Source organism: Pecten maximus, chromosome 9 (assembly GCF_902652985.1).
Source record: "Pecten maximus chromosome 9, xPecMax1.1, whole genome shotgun sequence".
Taxonomy (NCBI): domain Eukaryota; kingdom Metazoa; phylum Mollusca; class Bivalvia; order Pectinida; family Pectinidae; genus Pecten; species Pecten maximus.
Genome location: NC_047023.1, coordinates 32,115,061 through 32,140,456, shown reverse-complemented (window position 1 = coordinate 32,140,456; position 25,396 = coordinate 32,115,061). Strand labels below are relative to the sequence as shown.

At 37.2% G+C, this 25,396-nt stretch overlaps 1 protein-coding gene across 1 annotated transcript in view; it reads right to left on the bottom strand.

Moving 5' to 3' along the window:
• The window catches only part of LOC117333964 (polypeptide N-acetylgalactosaminyltransferase 13-like), a 52,337-nt gene extending 42,807 nt beyond the window's left edge, over window positions 1-9,530 (bottom strand). Inside the window, exons 1-2 of the mRNA XM_033893384.1 lie at window positions 9,459-9,530; window positions 542-979 (exon numbers count right to left, since the gene is read on the bottom strand). The gene's annotated coding sequence lies outside the window, so the exon portion shown is untranslated. The remainder of the gene's footprint in view (window positions 1-541; window positions 980-9,458) is intronic.
• Between the last annotated feature and the right edge of the window lie 15,866 nt (window positions 9,531-25,396).

Genomic DNA, 25,396 nt, shown 5'->3' with positions numbered 1-25,396 from the left:
TACATAATATATATCTAGTAATATAAATTACATACACAACATATATCTAGTAATACATATTACATACACAACATATATTTAGTAATATATATTACATACATAATATATATCTAGTAATATATATTACATACATAATATATATCTAGTAATATGTTACATACACAACATATATGTATTACTTTATAATACACACAACATATATCTAGTAAGATACACACAACATGTATTTAGTAATTTGTATTACATTCACTTAAGATATTTCGTAACTATACTGAAAATGTATTCTATGTTTCCGTAACCACAATATCTATAAATTAAATTACAAGATTAATCTACAATGTAAAACTTTAGAATTTTTTAAATGTTAAAAAAGCTCGTTAGTCTACTTATTAACGACAGGTTTGTACAGCAAACGTTATCTATGTTTACAGCTCTTTATACGTAAGTTAAACCTGCTTTACCTGTATTAATTCCTAATGCAATGAACACCTTAGCTTGGTGCATATACATTACATACCTGTGCGTGTGTCTTAATACTTACGTCTATTTCCGGTCCAATGGGAATGTTTTACTAACAAATCGATGTTGTAACTCCTCCTATTTCACACGCGGGTTGAGAGACAAAATCGGCCCTCTAAGTCCGGGACATGGCCTGGGAACATTCACCTGTTTACAACCTGTATACGCACACGTGTTGCGTTCACATCCAAATCGTCCAGTTGTCCGATTCCATTACACAACCTATTGGAACCGGCCGTGTTGCCAACCGTTTGCAAATTTTATTTTCGGCGTCCAATATAAGATGTACATCTCAGTAAATCCAATATAAACAGCACTTGTCCAGTAAATATTCTGTTGTTAGTCCGAATGTTACGGTCGCCCTTTAACTTGGACAGGTAAAGCTGAATGAGATAACGAAGTATCTTGGTGTGTCATCCCGTCGTAAGACATACATAGGTCAGGCGCTCCAGGTGTACACCTATGTACAAACACCAAAACTATGTTAATGCTGTACTGCTATCATTTATAGCTACCGACATATACTTCTTATACATTGACATTCCTGTTCAATATACATTGTACACGGTCATCTTCATAGCATGATAATACATGCAAGATGCATATTAATATATATCATATAACAGTTTTTTTTCGTAAATCTCTAAGTGATAGGCGCGGGATTAGATTAGACCGGGCTGTATAAAGCTATCAGCTAAACGAGCCGGATTCGACACAGAAATGCTACAACGAAAGACAATGGTTAAATGCATAACTTCGATTGAACAAATCATAGATAGGATTATAGAGAGCATGTACATATATGTTCTTATGCACGTGTACACCAACAGGGATGTTCTTATGCACGTGTACGCCAACAGGGATGTTCTTATGCACGTGTAAGCCAACAGGGATGTTCTTATGCACGTGTAAGCCAACAGGGATGTTCTTATGCACGTGTAAGCCAACAGGGATGTTCTTATGCACGTGTAAGCCAACAGGGATGTTCTTATGCACGTGTACGCCAACATGGATGTTCTTATGCACGTGTACGCCAACAGGGATGTTCTTATGCACGTGTACGCCAACAGGGATGTTTGATGAGGCATGCTATAGCCAACCACCTATAAATTCAGACTCTTTATTTAATCGTAACAGTGACATATATCACGCTGGTTAATATAATAAATTATCATGATAGCAGAGTACTGGATGTTGGAATGGTACAAAATTTTACATTGTGAATCACCAGGTATTTTAACAAACATGTTTTCTTATGTAAAAAATGTGAATGGCAGAACAACTAGATCTTCTATATCAAACAAATTGTATGTTCCAACAGCCAGAACAAACTATTTCAAACGTTCATTTGTATATACATGTTCAATTTTATGGAACGAAGCTAATGATACTACTAAGTATTAGAGACTCAGTTAGTATTGGGATTTTTAAAACTAGATACCTGCAGCTTTACTTCTCAAAATCTTAGCTATATATATATATACCGCAATATTTTATAAATTACTTCAACTAGTCTAGTTTTAATTTCTAAATATTTCTTTTGTGATTATTAATAGAATATACAGTTATATCTGTGATTAATTCCCTTACACTGATATTTTAGTATAGTAATATTCAATCTCATTCCATAATCTTCCTTTGTAAATTTAATTTTAGATCACCTACTTCATTGTCCCATTTTAATTCACACTATATTAGTGTATATTCTGTCAATTTTTACATTTTGCTATATTAGCATTGTATGTATATTCGACTCCTAGTGCTTTAATCATGCCCTTCAGCAACACTTGTGTGATATACAAGCGTTCATTTTTAAACCATATTTAAGCTGTGATGATAATTATATATTTATTACATTGTTATATTATATCGTTATTTTAAATTATGCCATGCTTGTGTAAATATATTTGATGCAGGGCCATGTTATAAACTAGACATTGTCTAAATATGTTACCCTGGTTAATAAAAGATATCATTATTATTACATCATCAACAACTTTGCAATGCATACTTATCATTGACCTTCCAACTACATCGTAGTAAATCTTCCGTGGTGAATGAACTTGTCTGGAATAATTGATTCTAAGTAATGACTAGAATATATTAATAAGAAATGACCTTATTGGACGAATTACAATACCTAAGTAAGAGACAAACACAACTAAGGCACGTACAGTCTATTACAGGTAGATAATGACTACTCTCGCACGCGATCTAGTCCTCTATAGACAATCATTAATTAGTATGCAGATCGTATGGATGTTGACTAAATGGACACTTACCAATAGCGAAGACCTGGACATCTGGACGTTGACCAATAACGTACAGGACTAATATGGACAGCCATGTGATGACCAATGACAGTTTACAATGTCGCCATGTGGACAGAGACAAATTGTCCCAGGGACCATACCCTGTGCTAGACAAACTGGTCAGTCTCGGCCCATAGGTGAAGAGAAACTGTATATACATGTATATATATTGTTTATGAACTCATTATCCGAGTCGTTTGGTAGCCGTCGGAGAACATTCCAAGGCCAGTGACGCCTCCGGATAGATACTACATGGATGGATTAATATCTACGCGTCATGTTGTACATTTGTATTGGCAGAAATAAGTAAATCTATGTGTATAGAATCCCTCAGTCTCTTCCTACTGAGCCATTTTAATTAATATACACACGAAGGTTTTGAAGTAAAGGATTTGATTGGAGATGTTTTATAAGACTTAGTAAGAGTTTTCCTTTTTTTCGTATGGTGTACTTCTCTTAATAAGTTAATTATACCATTCAGTTAATCTGTGTTGATGAGTCATAATTTCCACACGGACTCATCATGTCACATTTTTACTTACCTAATAATTACCTGGTATGACGTTTATTAGATTTGATGTGGTTTATGGTCCCACCATATCGTAATGATGTTAATTTCACCTTGACACGTGTAAGATTACAAGCGGAGTGAAGAACTAACACGTTAATCCTCCGAGAGTGACTAGATTCCTACAAAGATAGGTCATTTATCCTCCGAGAGTGACTAGATTCCTACAAACACAAGTCATTTATCCTCTGAGAGTGACTAGATTCCTACAAAGACAAGTCATTTATCCCCCGAGAGTGACTAGATTCCTACAAACACAAGTCATTTATCCTCCGAGAGTGACTAGATTCCTACAAAGACAAGTCATTTATCCTCTGAGAGTGACTAGATTCCTACAAAGATAAGTCATTTATCCTCCGAGAGTGACTAGATTCCTACAAAGATAAGTCATTTATCCTCCGAGAGTGACTAGATTCCTACAAACACAAGTCATTTATCCTCCGAGAGTGACTAGATTCCTACAAAGATAAGTAATCTATCGCACCCTCCAATATAAACTAACCTGTGTATCACATTGTACCATTACTTCCCGACAGATAGACTAATCATTGTTAAGACTTACACGTGTACCATGTCTGGCCCGGTTTCATCAATGTTCCGTTAATGTAAAACAATTCCTTAACTAAACAAATTTCGGCATAAAAAGCATTACATGTGTTTTAGTAAGGACAGTTTTAAATTAAGGAACTTTCCTTAATTATGTTATATTTTCCTTCGGAAAAGTTTAAGTTCAGGGATTTCCATAAGTTGCGGAGTATAAATGGGACCAGATCTGCAGTCGTTTCCATTAATTGCTATTAATTAAGTTTGGAAAGCTAACAAGACTGCAGACATTGTTAACGGACACACAGGTAAGACTCCGCATATAAAGCCAACAGGTAGCACTAACCAACTGTCCAATCTCTCCCCAAAACGAACAAGTTATATAGATTACATAAGAGACCCTGAAAATGTACAAGGATAATAAAAACAGGCGGTCCGGTGGATAAGCGTCTTCTACTCTAGTCCGGGTCAGGTCTCGCCCTCCAAATGGGAACCAAGGTGGTGACAACAGAACCACCACACATATCTACATATGTAGGTGGTGACAACAGAACCACCACGCATATCTACATATGTAGGTGGTGACAACAGAACCACCACACATATCTAGGTGGTGACAACAGAACCATCAGACATATCGAGATGGTGACAACAGAACCACCACACATATCGAGGTGGTGACAACAGAACCACCACACACATCGAGGTGGTGACAACAGAACCATCCCACATATCGAGGTGGTGACAACAGAACCATCACACATATCGAAGTGGTGACAACAGAACCATCACACATATCGAGGTGGTGACAACAGAACCATCACACATATCGAGGTGGTGACAACAGAACCATCACACATATCGAGGTGGTGACAACAGAACCACCACACATATCGAGGTGGTGACAACAGAACCACCAGGCACAAATTAATAAACATTGTCCCTCTGACTCTTGGATTTTGTTTTGAGACCACATTCTCGTGTCAACTTACGTGATAATAAAATATTCGATATGTTCATGTTCTTAATACAATTATGATTTACTGCCAATTTGTCATCAAAATTACCATTTTTAAAGTAATCACGACTGTCTTCAAATGATGCTTGCGTAAACATTGGCGTTGGGGGTATACAAAATGCTATTCAGTTATACGAATGAAAATTATTTTGAGTTGAATGCTTAGAAAACAAATACGGCGAATACATTCTATTTTCAGCATCCATCTCAATTCCTTCATCAAATTTTCAGTGTGTTGACAAGTACAAAACGCTATTATTGGAGAATATTCCCTTGAGATCGTCGACAAACATCATATGATACATTTTTGGTTTTGCTGTATATTCGTCATATTACTGACCAGACATGTCTCGATGTCATTGTCCTCGGGCTGTGTACACAGATCTACCGCGAGACATTGCTAACACATGTGACTTTAGTGTTCTTCACGATTACGGTTAAACAATTACTTTGTAAGTAGGATATGTTCCTTGTATATTGAATACAATAACTTCAATTAATTATTTCAATTGTTTCAAGTTCTTCCAGTTACAGAAATCATTTAATGGACAGTCATTTTCAGAAGAACATTTTGTGTCCGCTCGCGAAATACATTATTGTACCTTCATGTTAAAAAACTGTCAAAGCAGAAAATTTCACATTTTTTCATAGGGTACAGTTTGAAATATTTTAATTAACACAATATTCAGTGCGATGCCATTATTTTGCTCAAGTTGACAATGCTTCTTGAAACCCGTTAACCAACAATTGTGCTGTATGAAGTCAGGCGTGTTCAGTGTACATTAATGTGGCCATAGGTTCCGTTGTTATCACCCTAGCTCTCTATCGAAAATGTAACTAATACGGATTTGACTTAGATTTGTATGGCGGGTGTCGCCGTGACCTATATTGGTATGGCGGGTGTCGCCGTGACCTATATTGGTATGGCGGGTGTCGCCGTGACCTATATTGGTATGGCGGGTGTCGCTGATGAAGCAGAAGACGCTTCCTCTCAGGAACACCTAGACTTAATATAATTACATTTTGTCAAGGATCTCCATACAAATATATGTTTTGTTACTATTTTGCCGTCGCTTTATCGCTTTTGAGAATTGCGGTTCAGTTAGGATTCTGTTGTTTTTGCTGTAACACATTCTTAGTGTAAGACATTCATCTTGATCAAACTGACCAAGCTTTCTTTCACCATTAATCAATATCTTAGACCACTGAAATGAAAGTATTTCCTTGGGGGTATGTTTTCCGGACTCTACCAGCGTGTAAAGTGGATGGCAGAAAGCTTGTACTTAACTAGAATTTTCGTAGTCGGCCATGACTATAAACATTAGAATGAAATCATCGTTTTAGTAAAATTGAACTGTTAGCTGACATAGACAATATGACATGAAACATAAATCTGAAAAATGGCAAATGGCAGTGTGAATTTTATCTTACAACCTTTTTATGTGACATCAATTATAAATAGATGACATAACAAGGTTTATTTTTACCTCCACACTGAGTCAAGTCTATATCGACTACCTTTTTATTTACATTTAGTCGAGATACTGAAAGTAAAAGAACTATTAATTCAATCTTATTTGATTCAACGCAACATTAGGACTATTTATAGCAACAGGTAACCCAATCTGTCCAGATCAGTCCACTTGACATGTCCAAATTGGCCTTTACAGAGGATTATCAGCCGTCAATAGACCCGCGGTAATTGTCCGAACGGTCACTTCTAATCATCATCAAGTCTCGAGCAAATAATGATTCCTAAACCTTCCACAGTATAACCGAACTTATACTGTCACGTGACCATCCTATATCACGTGCTATTGACCAGCGATAAACCTGACTAGACCGAGTAATTAGGTTGATATATCATAAGTCAATCTTTACACAGTAGTTTTATGACCAGAAACCTGTCAGTTATCGTCATCAGATTACCAACAAACCGATAACCAAAATCTTTATTAAACAAGAGATCCCAGAGTGATCTTGGCGCCCACCATCGAATGATCTTTATCAGTCAGACGAAAGACTGATCTTTTCTCTACTTTTTTCTTCTTTTCCCTCTTACTATATATCAATTGATCACATGGGGAAACTTCCTTGGAAGTCTAAGAAAGGTCGAAGGAAATGTATCCATGGTGGCTGCCTTTAAGCCATTTTGTTTTCCTGATCATACTCAAAGATAAATAGGCACAAGCAGGTACCAAGGGGAACCTACATGTTAGGTAGTACAGAATGTACTTTTCAAGAAATAGGGATTAAAAGGTATTGTTTATGGACAGACAACAGACGATGATTCATCTAATATGGGATGGCTTAAATGGATATGACCTTGAGCTTTGACCTTGAGAATGTATCAGAGTGACACTATTGGGATCAAAGAGGAACCCGTGAACAAAATTTGACAAAAACCTATCCAGTACTTTCTAAGAGATGACATCAAACTTTTAAATCCTGGGTTAATTGTTATACATTGTACATACATATTGTTTCATTATTATATAATATATATAACCTAGATTGAATTGCTTGTCAACAGACAAAATCAATAGTAGTATGTACCAGGGTATTAATTAATGTTAATTGTTGAGGGATTTAGGATGGTGGCATTTCAAAATGTATTCTAAAAAAATATCTGTTTATTTAAATCAAAATGTCAAGCTGGTTTATGAGGCATTTAATATGTTTTAAATATATACAGTATGAAGAAGTGATAATTTTAAATGCAGCATATTAATATAATTGTTTTAAGATAAGTATCATCTATGTTCTTTGTTACAGTAATTATCACATCATCACAGGAAAATAGCATGCCAGGGATGCATACTCTGTGTCCCCTGAACAACATGCATGCTTTTATATATATGAATATGTGTAGCGAAGAGATATATTTTGAAATGAGATACATGCATAAAAGATATATACAAAGTATCTTTCTTATAAGAAAACAAAACTAACTAAATATAGTAATCACACCCAGAACACTATTTTAGGACAAACAGAATATCTGATGAGTAGGTTTAGTCATATATATCTTTTATGAGGACCTACAATCAATATGACAGCTGGGTTAGACCTAAGCTACAGTATTTGGTTCGGTGGTGCAAATGGAACGATGGCTTATGGTAAGATTGACGGGTGTCACGTGATAAGCTTCATTCGAGTTATCACCCCTTATAATTACAAGATATATGTTGGCTTGTGCAATGGTCTATTTTCAAAAACCAAGATGAGCAGCTGTCGGCCATAATGTTTTGTAATCGGTCCTAAAATAAAGTCAGCACAACTAGGGACAAAAGGAAGTTATATATGTAATTTGAGAAAGGTCCCTTCCGTGCATTTTGAAAAAAATATTGTCAACAAACTTCAATTGTCAAAATTCAAGATGGCCGCCTATCGGCCCAAGACTTTTCTTATAATTATCTATATATTCTAGTAATATGCATTTTTGTACATATCTTACGTATTTTTATCTATATATAACATACATTTTATATATAACATACATTTTGTACATATCTTCATCTATACATAACATACATTTTGTATACAGTATATCTTTATATATAACACATATTTATTTTGTACGTATCTTTATCTATATATAACATATTTTGTACATATCTTTATCTTTGTATAACATATAATTTGGTCCAAATCTTTATCTATATATTCACATAATACAATATGTTAATTAAGAAACACATCAGTAATATTTAGTACCATTATCATTCATTGAAAGTTCCTGTAGTATACATTGTACATACCATGTTATATGAAACAGATAATCTGTATTTAAATTAAACATCCTTATCCGCGTTGTTTGTTTACAAAACACATTACAGTGTCCCTCCAACCCGTCTCCAGCTGTCTACTGACCGGTTCTGTAGCAGTGTACCTAGACACCTGCCCACACCAGAGCTGGAAAGCTAACAAGGAAACGGATATGTAACCATGGTTACATATAGCCATGTGTGGCAGGCACCGTATGATGCAATTCTACCGAAAATCCTGATTTCAGAATGCCATCATTTAAAACCAAATAAAAAACCTCTTAACTGGTACCGAATACTACCTAAACAAGTCTATGCTTTCCTGAAACCAAAATTAGAACGTAAGGTATGGTGCCCTGCCTCCTGTATAAAGGTTAAAGTGAGGCTTAGATACTAGTGTCGTATTCGCCAGTCCTAGTGTGAATATCAGACCAGTTTAAAGTATCAATTTATAGCTATATCAGAAACATTTCTACACATAAACATTCCTGATTTCCGTCACGCATCGCATTCTGACTAGACCTCCGGAAGTACATGATAATATGACGATAGCGGAGGTTCTCACTCAAGTGCTTTGGGTGTCTGCAGAACAACAACGTGTTGGTATAAAACAAACTTTACACAAACATATCCTCGTTCTTAATCCATTCTTCGTGTTTTGTACAAGAAAATAAATACCACTCAACTATCGATAGCTTATCTACCCATCTGCACTGGTACTAGGAACTTACCGAACTGAAATACCACAGGTCCGTCAACAAGCGTTACTGCCAGCCACGATGGAGTACACACACACACTGGCGAGGTCTATGTATATGTATACACACGTTCCCGACACTACCTATTATCCAGTTTCAGCAACGCTCACCCCAACCTGCCCGAGGCTGCATAAAGTCAATTCTCAATCACATAACTGCTACTTCTTTCCTCTAGCGTGCCACGGGGCTTACACTGAAAACAACAAGATATTGATTTCCAACACAAACACATTAATCAAAAGGAATAAAATTTATAATAAATAAAAAAGAAACATTATATTTGAGAATATCATTACTTGAAAATGACAGAAGCGTCACTTGTTTTATAGAGCCTTCCTTATCTCCCCTGGATGCCTACTGATGTTACATACCATTACAATGTACTAAATCAACCATTTAAACGGCTAGGCGTTTGCATTGATCATAGGATAAGTGTTCATGCTCTAAAGCAGAATCGAATTGATATAACGCCCAATGACTTCGATATTGCTATCGATTTAGTATGATAGTAACGCCTTTCTATGTACAGTGGAAATCCCGTATAATACCCAACAACACATGTTAGTTTGATACAGGTAAACACATAAAGAGACCGATTATTTCAAAACATTAAACACATTCTCCTAATACACCAATTAGTCTAATACAGGTAAACACATAAAGAGACCGATTATTTCAAAACATTAAACACATCCTCCTAATACACCAATTAGTCTAATACAGGTAAACACATTCGCCTAATACACCAATTAGTCTAATACAGGTAAACACATTCTCCTAATACACCAATTAGTCTAATACAGGTAAACACATTCTCCTAATACACCAATTAGTCTAATACAGGTAAACACATTCGCCTAATACACCAATTAGTCTAATACAGGTAAACACATTCTCCTAATACACCAATTAGTCTAATACAGGTAAACACATTCTCCTAATACACCAATTAGTCTAATACAGGTAAACACATTCTCCTAATACACCAATTAGTCTAATACACGTAAACGCATTCTCCTAATACACCAATTAGTCTAATACACGTAAACGCATTCTCCTAATACACCAATTATTTTAATGCAGGTAAACACATTCGCCTAAGACACCAATCATTTTAATAATTCAATTCTTTATTAATCGTAAACTGATACAGTTCGTGGATATAAGATTTCCAGGGTCAATCATACAAAATCTAATTTTCTGCTAAATAATTTCCTCGTAATATGTTTGCATGATGAACAGATTTTCCTAAATTACACAATCCTTTTGTATTACTAGACGATAGAAATATAACTAATTTGAAGACGGGGGGATTTATTCGAAAATAGGGCTTAATATATTTGATTCTCAGCTCACTGTACAAGGGACATTTAAAAGTGAAGTGATATTCATCCTCGATGTCAGTAAGACAAACATGGCAGGTTCTAAGATGCCAAGGTACGTTTCTATGTCTACATGATTCGTTAAGAAGACAATGGGAAGATAAACGTAATCTAATAATAGCTTTTTTGTTATTAGCAGGAACTGGTTTTAAAACATATGTTTGCAACGTTAAATTATCTACAACATGCCTGAATAAAACATATTTCGGCGATGACACAAAAAATAATGTAATACAGGTAAACAAATTCGCCTAAGGGATCGGTTATTCTAATACAGGTAAACAAATTCGCCTAAGGGATCGGTTATTCTAATACATGTTTCTTTCAGTTTCTTTTATTAGCTTAAGTTTTACAACTTATCACTAAAATGCAACAACCATATATAATAAGCACCCTAGCGGCTAGCACACCCTCATCCGCTCACACCCACACGCTCTCCCTCTCTCAAACACCTACCCAAAAAACATAAAAAAAAATACATAGCATTATTTTAAGCATTTCATGTGTACATACATTCCATGTATTACAATACAACCTAATATTAATCGTAACTGATTTTCCATATATAAAGTATACAGGAGAGTGTCGAATGACCTATACAATACTAGATATATATATATATATATTATATTTTTTCTAAATTCCTATCCGTTCTTTTCTCCTTTTAGATGCTGACACTAAATATTTACCTAGATTATTTAGATCTTTGATTTTTTCAACATTTAGAAACTTAATAAACTTGAACATACTGGGATTATTGATAAAAATTGGCTTAAGGTATTTTGAACGAATGTCCGCATATAATGGACACTTAACTACAAAATGAAACTCATCTTCTATGTCATTACTATCACATAACATGCATACTCTTTGATTCCTATTTACATTTCTATATCTACCCCTTTCAATCTCCAAATCATGTGCTGATAATCTTAGTTTAGCTATTGCCTTTAAATATTTAACATCTATAGGTTTTTCAGATATGTCTGTAAAGATAGTGTTTCTACAAGATGCTGGTACAGGTGAAGACGTTTTAATAGTATCTAAACATTCTTGCTGGAAAATATCAATAAGCCTAGATTTAAACAGTTTACAGTGTGAATCATTTACTATAGTTAAATTGAATATATATCCTAAACCAGCTTGGTTTAAATCTTGTCGCAAATTTGTGATCCATGGATCATTTCGTTCCACCATATCATCATCGCAGGATTTTAATATACAATTATTTGTATTACGTAATTTTGACCAATATTTGAATATTTTTATTTTTCTATCTATGTATAACGGTAACCTACCTAACTCAAAATACAAGAAAACATTTGGAGTAGACTGTCTTACTCCCAACAACTTTTCTAAAAACCTAATGTGTACTTTCTCAATATCGTTTGCCTTGTGGAACCCCCAGATTTCACTTCCTTATGATAACACGCTATTAATATAAGTGTCAAATACTGCTATACATGTTTCAAAATTGAAATGATCCTTTTTACATACATTTATCATCGCAAACAATGCTTTGCGACCCTGCTCTGCTATTTTCTTTGGAGTTTGTAGAAATTTACCGTTATAATTTAACATTAATCCTAGATAATTGAAACTGTCTACTACTTCAATTTCCTTATCATCATAAAACCACTTTTCATTTTCTTTAGTTCTATCCCCCATTTCTAAATACAACAATTTTTGTTTTGTCAACATTAACTGTAAGACTCCATTTCTTTGTGTACTCCTGTAAGGAGTCGAGCATCTGTTGTAAACCATCTATGCTTTCAGACATGATAACCATATCGTCTGCATACATTAATAAAAACAATTAATTGTTTGTATTTCAACTGACAGAGAGTTATTTTTATAAAGTCTTTTTCTAAATCATTAACATATAATGTATACAAAATCGGCGAGAGAATTTCCCCCTGGAATAATCCACATTCACATTTGAAAAAATCTATCAAACCATAATATTTTACACAACATTGCTATACAAAGATCTAATTATTTTCAACATCTTTCCATCTATACCTTCTTTGACCAACTTAAACCATAAATTCTGCCTACTTATAAAATCAAATGCTTTTTTGTAATCAATAAAGCAGCAGTATAATCGCTTACGTCGTTTTAGTGTTTTATCTATCAGTGATTGTAGGGCAAATATTGCATCAATGGTAGAAAGATTTTTCCGAAAACCAAATTGCGAATCTGTGATTATATTATATTTCTCATCTAATTTCACTAATCTCTGATTTAATATAGACGTGAATAACTTTCCTAAACAACTGACTAGTGTAATGCCTCTGTAATTATCTGTAATATTTTCATCACCTTTTTATGCACTGGCACAATACATCCTATATTCCATGAGCTTGGAAAACAGCCCGAATTAAAAACTCTATTGAACAGTATAGTTAAACATGGGACTAAACTATCTTTACAATGTATAAAAAATTCATTAAGTATACCATCAATCCCACATGCTTTGTTATTATTTAATCTTTTTATAGCATTTAACACTTCACCTTCCGTAAACACATTCGCCTAAGAGACTGAAAAAATATTTAATACAGGTAAATAAATTCGCCTAAATTCAAATTCAAATTCATTTTATTCTCTTTTCACATACTGACATGATGTATAGAGAAAAACATATTAACAATATAATATATACAATTAAAGTAGTGTTCGTAGTTGATACACGGCACAGTTTCACAACAAAATATTTTCGTTCTTATCAAGGAGGACAGATCATGTTATTAATTAATCTGATAAAAATACACATTTTCATTAGTTTTTTAACATTAGTCATATTCATTAATTCGTTTAGCTTAATAATATTTCGTCTTGACCAATAGTATTTGTCAATATATAAAATTCTGTGGGCAGATAACGCTTTACATTCAAGTAAATAATGAAATTCATCACCAATTTGTTGACCATTACAATGTGGACATTTTCTTTCCTTATACACAATCTGGTGCCATCTGTCAGGTTCAACAATAAATTTATGATAAGTAGTGCGAAGTTTACAAAACATGACTCTATCTTTATCAGGTAAAATATCTAAATAATTTTCAAAATTACAGTTATCCTTAAAGATTCTATAACATATAACCTTTGATGAATTGTGTACATCGCTCTGCCATTTCTGTAAGTACTGGTCATAAAGTCTTAACTTAATAACATGTTTTAGCCATACTGTATTATTTTCAGAAGAATATTGTATATCCCATAAGTAACTCATCCCACATTCATTTAAAATACTTTTTAACGAAACTTATGTATGGAACAGGTTTGTCATCAAAATGATGACAATAACAAAGAAATTTATACAGTTTAATATTATATCTTGCTTAATTTACAATGAAACTAAAAACTAAAAAAATTGATACAGGTAAACACATTCGCCTAATTAGAGACTGAAAAATTCAATACAGGTAAACACATTCGCCGACATTTTCATTTTCTCATAATCGGAGGATCGTTTAAAAGAATTGGACAAACTATATTGTTGGTAATACGCGCGGGGATTTTATTGCGCGAAAAATGTTGGTATAAACACAAATAACTTATTTGTTAAAACGAATTCTAAGAGGCGGTGATGATCGACATACTCGGGGGAAAAGTTCCGACGGATCAACCGCGAAATATCGACCCCACGAAATCAAATAACTATACAGTAATCTAACAGAAACATTCGACTTTGTCAGTCAGTCGTTACATATATAACTTACTTGCTAACTATAAATCTCATACCAAGATCACATCAGAGGTCTACACGACCATTTCCGGCCGGTGCCGTAAATCCTTTATAAGGATTCAAAGTTCATGTTGGCCAGAAATTGTTAAAAATCTTTTAGATATTATCCATCAACGATTCGACATTTCTTTCGACTTTTTTTAGTTTATTTTCAGTCGATTTCTAGACATTTTAAGCCACTAACATCACTAACGAGTCATAGAAGGTGAAACAGCTGCATGTATGATATCCCAAACATTACCAACAAGTCCAAGAAGGAAGTTATATTTTGACTCTTCCGTATTTAGCCCCCAATTTGTTCTGAAAAATGTTAATACCTTGTATGTCCTTTGCTTTTCAAGCCATTTGTTGTGTCATGCAGTGTACATCTCCATGAATCCCTGTTACAGTTCATATTATTGATTGATATCCTTGGTAAAACGATTGAAGATGCGGAAGGTCTGAACAGTTTCGACTGGTACGGCTGACGAGTTTATGTATACCAGAAATGGTATCATTACCATGTTTTCTTCAAAATTTACTCTTCATCACGAGGCACACGACGTCAAGGGATAAAGATGTATAAAACTATTACTTGATTGAAATATGTTGTTTCCCGATTCACGTCGGAATGTGTCTGGTTTATGAAACGCCCACTGGAAATCGCTCCTGGGCCAGAAGGTACAAATAGAATATTTATTTCGGAAATGTTCCTACTGGTTACTGAAATATGTGATGCACTTAACTCGAGCCTTGATAACACAGACAAAAAGACAACCCCCGATCAATGTATTTATAGACCTAAGAAAAACAGCATATAAATGGAATATGACATGTCCCTAGTTTGAAATCGATAGGAAATAGAGCTACAGTGTATCTCGTACTTCACAGAGCAATCTCCGTTTTTAGTAGAGAAAAGACAAATCTGTTTTACCGGGGTATGGAAGGACAGCTGACACGCGCTATGACGCCATGATGATGAATTGTTGTTGTATTGTTTCCTATGCCGTCATTTAATTGTTGTGAATGGGGAATCCCCCGTTTCAACCGGAAGGTTTAGAGTTTTGGTAACGAATCAAATCGTTGGTAATTACGACTAGAATGTATATATGTATAATTATGACAGAGAAGTAATAACACATGGAGCTGTTCCTTGGACAGAGATATCTCAACCCGAGTGTAAGGTCATCACGTGGACAGGGATATCTCAACCCGAGTGTAAGGTCATCACGTGGACAGGGATATCTCAACCCGAGAGTAAGGTCATCACGTGGACAGGGATATCTCAATCCAAGTGTAAGGTGATCACGTGGACAGCGATATCTCAATCCAAATGTAAGGTCATCACGTGGACAGGGATATCTCAACCCGAGTGTAAGGTCATCACGTGGACAGGAATATCTCAACCCGAGTGTAAGGTCATCACGTGGACAGCGATATCTCAATCCGAGTGTAAGGTCATCACGTGGACAGGGATATCTCAACCCGAGTGTAAGGTCATCACGTGGACAGGGATATCTCAACCCGAGTGTAAGGTCATCACGTGGACAGGGATATCTCAATCCGAGTGAAAGGTTATCACGTGGACAGGAATATCTCAATCTGAATGTAAGGTCATCACGTGGACAGGGATATCTCAATCCAAGTGTAAGGTCATCACGTGGACAGGGATATCTCAACCCGAGTGTAAGGTCATCACGTGGACAGGGATATCTTAATCTGACTGTAAGGTCATCACGTGGATATAGGGATATCTCAATCCGAGTGTCAGGTTTTGTCATCATGAGACAGCGATATCTCAACCCGAGTGTAAGGTGATCACGTGGACAGGAATATCTCAATCCAAGTGTAAGGTGATCACGTGGACAGCGATATCTCAATCCAAGTGTAAGGTGATCACGTGGACAGCGATATCTCAATCCAAGTGTAAGGTCATCACGTGGACAGCGATATCTCAATCCAAGTGTAAGGTCATCACGTGGACAGGGATATCTCAACCCGAGTGTAAGGTCATTACGAGGACAGGAATATCTCAACCCGAGTGTAAGGTCATCACGTGGACAGGGATATCTCAATCCGAGTGTAAGGTCATCACATGGACAGGAATATCTCAACCCGAGTGTAAGGTCATCACGTGGACAGGAATATCTCAACTCGAGTGTAAGGTCATTACGTGGACAGGGATATCTCAACCCGAGTGTAAGGTCATCACGTGGACAGGGATATCTCAACCCGAGTGTAAGGTCATCACGTGGACAGGAATATCTCAACCCGAGTGTAAGGTCATCACGTGGACAGGAATATCTCAACCCGAGTGTAAGGTCATCACGTGGACAGGGATATCTCAACCCGAGTGTAAGGTCATCACGTGGACAGGGATATCTCAACCCGAGTGTAAGGTCATCACGTGGACAGGAATATCTCAACCCGAGTGTAAGGTCATCACGTGGACAGGAATATCTCAACCCGAGTGTAAGGTCATCACGTGGACAGGAATATCTCAACCCGAGTGTAAGGTCATCACGTGGACAGGGATATCTCAACCCGAGTGTAAGGTCATCACGTGGACAGGGATATCTCAACCCGAGTGTAAGGTCATCACGTGGACAGGAATATCTCAATCCGAGTGTAAGGTCATCACGTGGACAGGGATATCTCAACCCGAGTGTAAGGTCATCACGTGGACAGGGATATCTCAACCCGAGTGTAAGGTCATCACGTGGACAGGGATATATCAATCCAAGTGTAAGGTCATCACGTGGACAGGGATATCTCAACCCGAGAGTAAGGTCATCACGTGGACAGGGATATCTCAATCCAAGTGTAAGGTGATCACGTGGACAGCGATATCTCAATCCAAATGTAAGGTCATCACGTGGACAGGGATATCTCAACCCGAGTGTAAGGTCATCACGTGGACAGGAATATCTCAACCCGAGTGTAAGGTCATCACGTGGACAGCGATATCTCAATCCGAGTGTAAGGTCATCACGTGGACAGGGATATCTCAACCCGAGTGTAAGGTCATCACGTGGACAGGGATATCTCAACCCGAGTGTAAGGTCATCACGTGGACAGGGATATCTCAATCCGAGTGAAAGGTTATCACGTGGACAGGAATATCTCAATCTGAATGTAAGGTCATCACGTGGACAGGGATATCTCAATCCAAGTGTAAGGTCATCACGTGGACAGGGATATCTCAACCCGAGTGTAAGGTCATCACGTGGACAGGGATATCTTAATCTGACTGTAAGGTCATCACGTGGATATAGGGATATCTCAATCCGAGTGTCAGGTTTTGTCATCATGAGACAGCGATATCTCAACCCGAGTGTAAGGTGATCACGTGGACAGGAATATCTCAATCCAAGTGTAAGGTGATCACGTGGACAGCGATATCTCAATCCAAGTGTAAGGTGATCACGTGGACAGCGATATCTCAATCCAAGTGTAAGGTCATCACGTGGACAGCGATATCTCAATCCAAGTGTAAGGTCATCACGTGGACAGGGATATCTCAACCCGAGTGTAAGGTCATTACGAGGACAGGAATATCTCAACCCGAGTGTAAGGTCATCACGTGGACAGGGATATCTCAATCCGAGTGTAAGGTCATCACATGGACAGGAATATCTCAACCCGAGTGTAAGGTCATCACGTGGACAGGAATATCTCAACTCGAGTGTAAGGTCATTACGTGGACAGGGATATCTCAACCCGAGTGTAAGGTCATCACGTGGACAGGGATATCTCAACCCGAGTGTAAGGTCATCACGTGGACAGGAATATCTCAACCCGAGTGTAAGGTCATCACGTGGACAGGGATATCTCAATCCGAGTGAAAGGTTATCACGTGGACAGGAATATCTCAATCTGAATGTAAGGTCATCACGTGGACAGGGATATCTCAATCCAAGTGTAAGGTCATCACGTGGACAGGGATATCTCAACCCGAGTGTAAGGTCATCACGTGGACAGGGATATCTCAATCTGACTGTAAGGTCATCACGTGGATATAGGGATATCTCAATCCGAGTGTCAGGTTTTGTCATCATGAGACAGTGATATCTCAACCCGAGTGTAAGGTGATCACGTGGACAGGAATATCTCAATCCAAGTGTAAGGTGATCACGTGGACAGCGATATCTCAATCCAAGTGTAAGGTGATCACGTGGACAGCGATATCTCAATCCAAGTGTAAGGTCATCACGTGGACAGCGATATCTCAATCCAAGTGTAAGGTCATCACGTGGACAGGGATATCTCAACCCGAGTGTAAGGTCATTACGAGGACAGGAATATCTCAACCCGAGTGTAAGGTCATCACGTGGACAGGGATATCTCAATCCGAGTGTAAGGTCATCACATGGACAGGAATATCTCAACCCGAGTGTAAGGTCATCACGTGGACAGGAATATCTCAACTCGAGTGTAAGGTCATTACGTGGACAGGGATATCTCAACCCGAGTGTAAGGTCATCACGTGGACAGGGATATCTCAACCCGAGTGTAAGGTCATCACGTGGACAGGAATATCTCAACCCGAGTGTAAGGTCATCACGTGGACAGGGATATCTCAATCCGAGTGTAAGGTCATCACGTGGACAGGGATATCTCAATCCAAGTGTAAGTCATCACGTGGACAGGGATATCTCAACCCGAGAGTAAGGTCATCACGTGGACAGGGATATCTCAATCCAAGTGTAAGGTGATTACGTGGACAGCGATATCTCAATCCAAATGTAAGGTCATCACGTGGACAGGGATATCTCAACCCGAGTGTAAGGTCATCACGTGGACAGGGATATCTCAACCCGAGTGTAAGGTCATCACGTAGACAGGGATATCTCAACCCGAGTGTAAGGTCATCACGTGGACAGGGATATCTCAACCCAAGTGTAAGGTCATCACGTGGACAGGGATATCTCAACCCGAGTGTAAGGTCATCACGTGGACAGGGATATCTCAATCTGACTGTAAGGTCATAACGTGGACAGGGATATCTCAACCAGAGTGTAAGGTCAAGAGTCACGTGGACAGGGATATCTCAACCAGAGTGTAAGGTCATCACGTGGACAGGGATATCTCAATCTGACTGTAAGGTCATCACGTGGACAGGGATATCTCAATCTGACTGTAAGGTCATCACGTGGACAGGGATATCTCAACCAGAGTGTAAGGTCAAGAGTCACGTGGACAGGGATATCTCAACCCGAGTGTAAGGTCAACAGTCACGTGGACAGGGATATCTCAACCCCAGTGTAAGGTCATCACGCGAATTCTGACCTACATTTATCTATGTAAGGTTTCTATCATAGTAAAGTGTATCTTACCAGAAAAATACAAATATTGAACCAAAATGGAGTACTAGTTTATATGTAACTATATAAAACCCTAACAAAGACCTGTGCACTGATGATCTACCACAACCAAATACATTACGACACGAGTACAGCAGTTTTTGGTTTAAAGTACGAATTAATGTTGTTTTTTTATGAGCCTAATACGTCATCATTACGTGCTGTTACTGATTTGACGTGCGCATTGGTGTTGCGTTCAAAATGTAATTAATACTAGTTTATAGTTCGTTTATATATGGATTGCATTTCCACGAGTAATTAGATGTTTCTCATTTTTCTTTGTGACTATTGCGAAAACTAAATTTCTGACACGTAGCGGTTCTTTATTGTGACAATAACTTGAAGCTTCACTGTAACACAGTGTGAATGATATTCTGTAGAGTTCCAGACGTGTTACTATAGTCATTCCAGTGAGGTTTAAACATAATGAAAATAGCGAGTTATCACGCAAGTTTGATTCTCCTCCTACTCAACAATCCATTACTCATCATCTTACTTCAATATCTGATTTGATTATAGATCCCTAAATAATGAGCTCGAGTATTTAACAGGGGATAATGCCTAGAGTGTAGTCAGGATTCTGGGGAGAATCGTGTTGTAGGCAGAATGCAACTCCGTGGAACAAACATCTAACACCCTTATGACTGCAAGAGATTATGATCGAAAATGAATAATACAACGTACAGAGAATGAGATTACGTAAGGCCCCTCGGTATCATTATAACGGTCAGGAATGTAAAACTTAATTGATCTTGTCTGGTATAGTTATACCTATTGGCGTTGTTGTTCGGGGTTTTAGGGCAAAGTTAAATGTCGCACTGGTGATCAATACTTTTAGATATAGATTTTATAACAGAAACAATATATGTCTAATCACTAACATAGTCGAAAATCCTGGAACTGTGTCGCCCTTCTAGGACCCAACAAATGTGTGAAAATCCAGACGGGATATGAGTATTAACCTCATAATAGACTATCGATATGGAAACACGTGATAAAATCAATATATCTCAAAACGCATTTTACCTGTAGATCAATCAGACAATAGTCTAGATAGATGTCTATGTATCATGGTGTTACCTTAAGTGATTTTGGTATTTGTTGTTAATGATTAGTAAACAACAGACAAGTTTCTTACTTATAATGTAATATACACATATCCTCGCACGCATACTCACACAGATAACAGCAAAACGAAAAACAGAACCATATGAATAATTGTGATTAAAAGGGTATACACGTTACGTATGCCATTTTTTTATTATATGAAAACGGATAGTTCTTTGCAGTGGCGTAGGGAGCGGGGGCAGGGGGGGTGCAAACATTGCCCCCCCCCCCCCCCTTTTTTTTACATGGGGGGGGGGGGGGGGGGGGGGCAAACATATCTTTTTGCCCATCAACTTTTTGACATCCAAAATCTAAAAAAGGGGAAAACACGAATTTTTATATTCATTTGGATACATATCCGTAAATTTTTCGAACCGAAAATGTTTTCTTGAAGGCAACGATAAAAACTGTATCTTGTACATCCGGAACATTCCGACTTTTATACTAGTATATCAATCCTCAGATCTGTGTGTCGGTCGTCTGCACTAGCCTGGTAAGTTAATATTTATATCTTAATACGAAAGTTTGCTTAACTTCATCACATAGATTCGATACGTTGATGATAATTTGTGAAGTTGGTTGAGTTCATAATGAGAACAAGACAGAAACACAACATGAATAAGAATGCGCGGTTTTAACGTGAATCGAGTGATACTAATTACCGACGGGTACGAATGAGAAACAACGTATACCATGAAACGGCACTGGCATCTGTTGTCGACAAATTAGCAGCATATAGGGTTCGCTTTAGATACACATTCTATCAGATTCGAAAAGTTAAAAACCTGTCAATTACTAAGGAAAAATAATAAGTTTTTAAAGTGAATACCTATTCTAGGTAAATTTTACCTTTTTTCGGGGGAGGACATTTTTTATAGCCTTAAAAATCGAAAAAAAAATCAGCTCGCGCCTACGGCGCTCGCATTATCACTAAATTACATCCCCCCGCCTTCGATTGCAGATTGCAAATTTGCTATTTTCATTTTCCACAGCGGGGGCCTAGCCCCCCAGGGACCCGATGGGCGGCCCCAGACCCCTCGCAAAAAGGAAAAAAATCGGCTCGCGCCTACGGCACTCGCATTATCACTTAATTACTTGACCCCCCTTTCGAAAAATCCTGAATCCACGCCTGATCCCGAATGATTGCAAATGTGCTATATTCATTTTCCGCGGGGGGCTTAGCCCCCCTACCAGGGCGGTCCCTCCGACCCCTCGCAAAAAAAAAAAAAAAAAAGGAAAAAAAATCGGTTCGCGCCTACGGCGCTCGCATTATCACTAAATTACTGGACCTCCTCCCCCCACCCTTTCGAAAATCATGGATCTGGGCCTGGTGATTCATGTTTTGCTATAAATAATATATCCTGAATTGCGTAAATAACTTATTTTGTACTACATAAATTATCATGGGATGTTGAAATGATAATTATTGGCTAATTTTGCGGAGATGGCATACGATTTGTTTAGTGCGTAAAATAATGTTAAAAAAATATATTGCCCCCCCCCCCCCCCCCCCCCCCCCCCCACACACACACACACAATTTTTTGACGACTTCCTACGCCACTGCTTTGTTAATCAGCTGTTAGCGATCTTGTTCAGTTATTAGTACCCGATTAGCTGAAATTTTAGGTGGACTGTACTTGAGTTTGTAAAGAACAATGCGTGTGCTATTCCGATATCGACGGGATGTTTTATTGTTTGATTTCCCCCCTAGTGTAGGACATGCGACATATAAATGAATGTTCTGGAGTAACAACCAATAGTCTTGTCTGTATGTATTAGTTGTACTTTCTTCATTGTCTTAGTACCAGAACAACACACAATGCCTTTAGAGGGAAAGAGCAATTTCTCTTCATGGATGTATGAAAACCTCTTTTTGGCGTTAGTCTGAAGACTAAACCACCCTTTCTCTACCTTCCGAACCTCGTCACTGAATGACCTGATGAGTCAGGTGATAAACAGTTTCACAGCCATACATACAATCTCAAAGTTTGGCTTAAACAATTACAGACACGGCACCTATTAATAATTACATTGTACATGAACATTCAAGACAATATATGTCTTCGGGAAATAGCTTGTCGTCTAGCATGATTCTATTTATCTGTGCCCATTCTGTCACAAACGCTTTACAGACATAAACATAACAGGAGTATATACTAGTAGGTATTACATAAGTTTATGAACGATGTCGTTTTTCGGCATAGCCGTATAATATTCTTTTGGCCCCGGATATGACGCGACAGGTGGCGTTACTGGTCAAGATGAAGTATGTGATTGGTCAATGTAGCGGTAGATATGCAATTAAAAACGAAACAAAGTTAAGATTGAATGCAAGCTGAATAAGTGGATGTATCTTTTCGAATGACACATTATATTCCTGATTCAAATGCAGTCTTATCATCACCAAAAATGATTCAAACTCATATAATTTTGTTATCCGTGCTGAAACGCATAAGTTCGTTAATTTATTTCTAAAGCAGTTTAACCACTAACATTAAAACTATGCCGTTTATCTTTTTTAAAGGTATTTCTTGTTTAAGATAAAACATGATATATATCAATTGGCCTTTATCATTGTAGACGTCCAGTTACTTAGCAACAGTTACTTTCAATTGATATCATCGCCTTACATGGACAACTACCATTATCGTGTCTCTGAGGTACTCTCCTATCAACTTTAAAATCTCCACATCTCGAACTTTGCTGGCGAAAAAGTACTCTACATAGGACGACATGGGCTGGCATGAGATCGGGGACGATAGTTCTACATTTGGTTTGTTTATATAGGGTTTAAGTTGTCCTAACAGCCATGTGTCACCTCAGGTTGGACAGTCGGCGTTTGAAATGACGGGACGCTGTTATGATAGAACCATGAATGACTTTGTGTTAATAAGTCGATTAATCTATTAATTAACTTGTTTTAGTTGATTTATTGATTAAAATTTATTAACTATATGTAGTTTACTATATAGGTACTTATGATTTTGAAGGGACACGGTGGCCGAGTGTTAATAGGACGTTCAACAAAAACAAAACAAAACCTATAATTTAATTCAATCCGTTCAAGATAAAAAGAACTATACATATATATACAATGTATTTCATATTTATAAACAGTCTTTATCAGGATAAAAAGCGATAAGGAGAAAGGGAAGAGTTACAAACTTATCACGATAAGGACTTAATCATGTCCAAATTTCCTGAAATCCGATTGGCCAAGATAAGAAGTAGGATAACGTGATTTTCACAACAGATATCTTAAAGAGGCTTGCCCGCAGAGAGATCAGAAAAATTGGCTAATAGAGAAAGATTTTTTACACATGACAGATTGTTGGAATTATTGAGTTTTTCATTTTATTTTCCTTATAAAACGCTGAAAAGTGATATTAAAACCTCATTTTTTAATATTATTTATTTAATCGCAACCCGCAATAAGTCCCCGCTATAAAGTGGAGTCTAATTTGATTGACACATCAAAGAAACAAGCACGTGCACAGTGCCGCACAGTGATAACTTCAAAGGCAGCGGCGATTTATAAAGAAGATTTGCCGTTATATTCCATACATTTCCCTCTCAGGTTGAGTTTTAAAACGTCTTTTAAATACATATTCTGTAATTGTTTTCAAGAAATAAAGTCGGAAAGCCTCTAATTTTGTCACATAGAAACGTGTACTGAAGTTTATTTAGTAATCGGAGATGTGCCGTTTACCGGTCCGTCTGCGGGTAAGCCTCTTTAAAGCAACAGTTTTGTAAGCAACAACAGAAAACCCGGAAATTGCGCTAAGCAGATTATGAAAAATTGCATTTTATCATGCAAAGCGTTACGTCTTTTGAATATGATGTCAAAGAGTATGTTGCTGATTATTATTGTGTTACCACTGTGTCACCCGACCATCCAATCTCCTCTATGTATCGTATTCACTATCATTACGGGGAGTCAACCCTCCTGTAAGAAGAGGGCCGCATGGTTCAATGGCAATGGGATAATAAAACAAAGGTATTGTAATATCTACATCTATTTTCATCAACAGAACGCTTACAGAACTACAACAATTCTTAGAAAACAATAGATACGTAACGTCGAAATAGAACAATCCTGATTGACTTCACACACTATTTACATTAAGCCACTAGACATAACGTGCGGCCAAAAACAGCCAATACCTATAATATAAAGAAAACACACATACATGTACTGCTCGCTCTTCGGTTAAAATTAAATCTTACATTTGAAATCTTCAGCCTCATAGGAAAGCAAAATCAGAACGAAAAAGAGAGAAGGTACACTTCGTTACCATGGAAATATCAATAGTGACAATATGTGC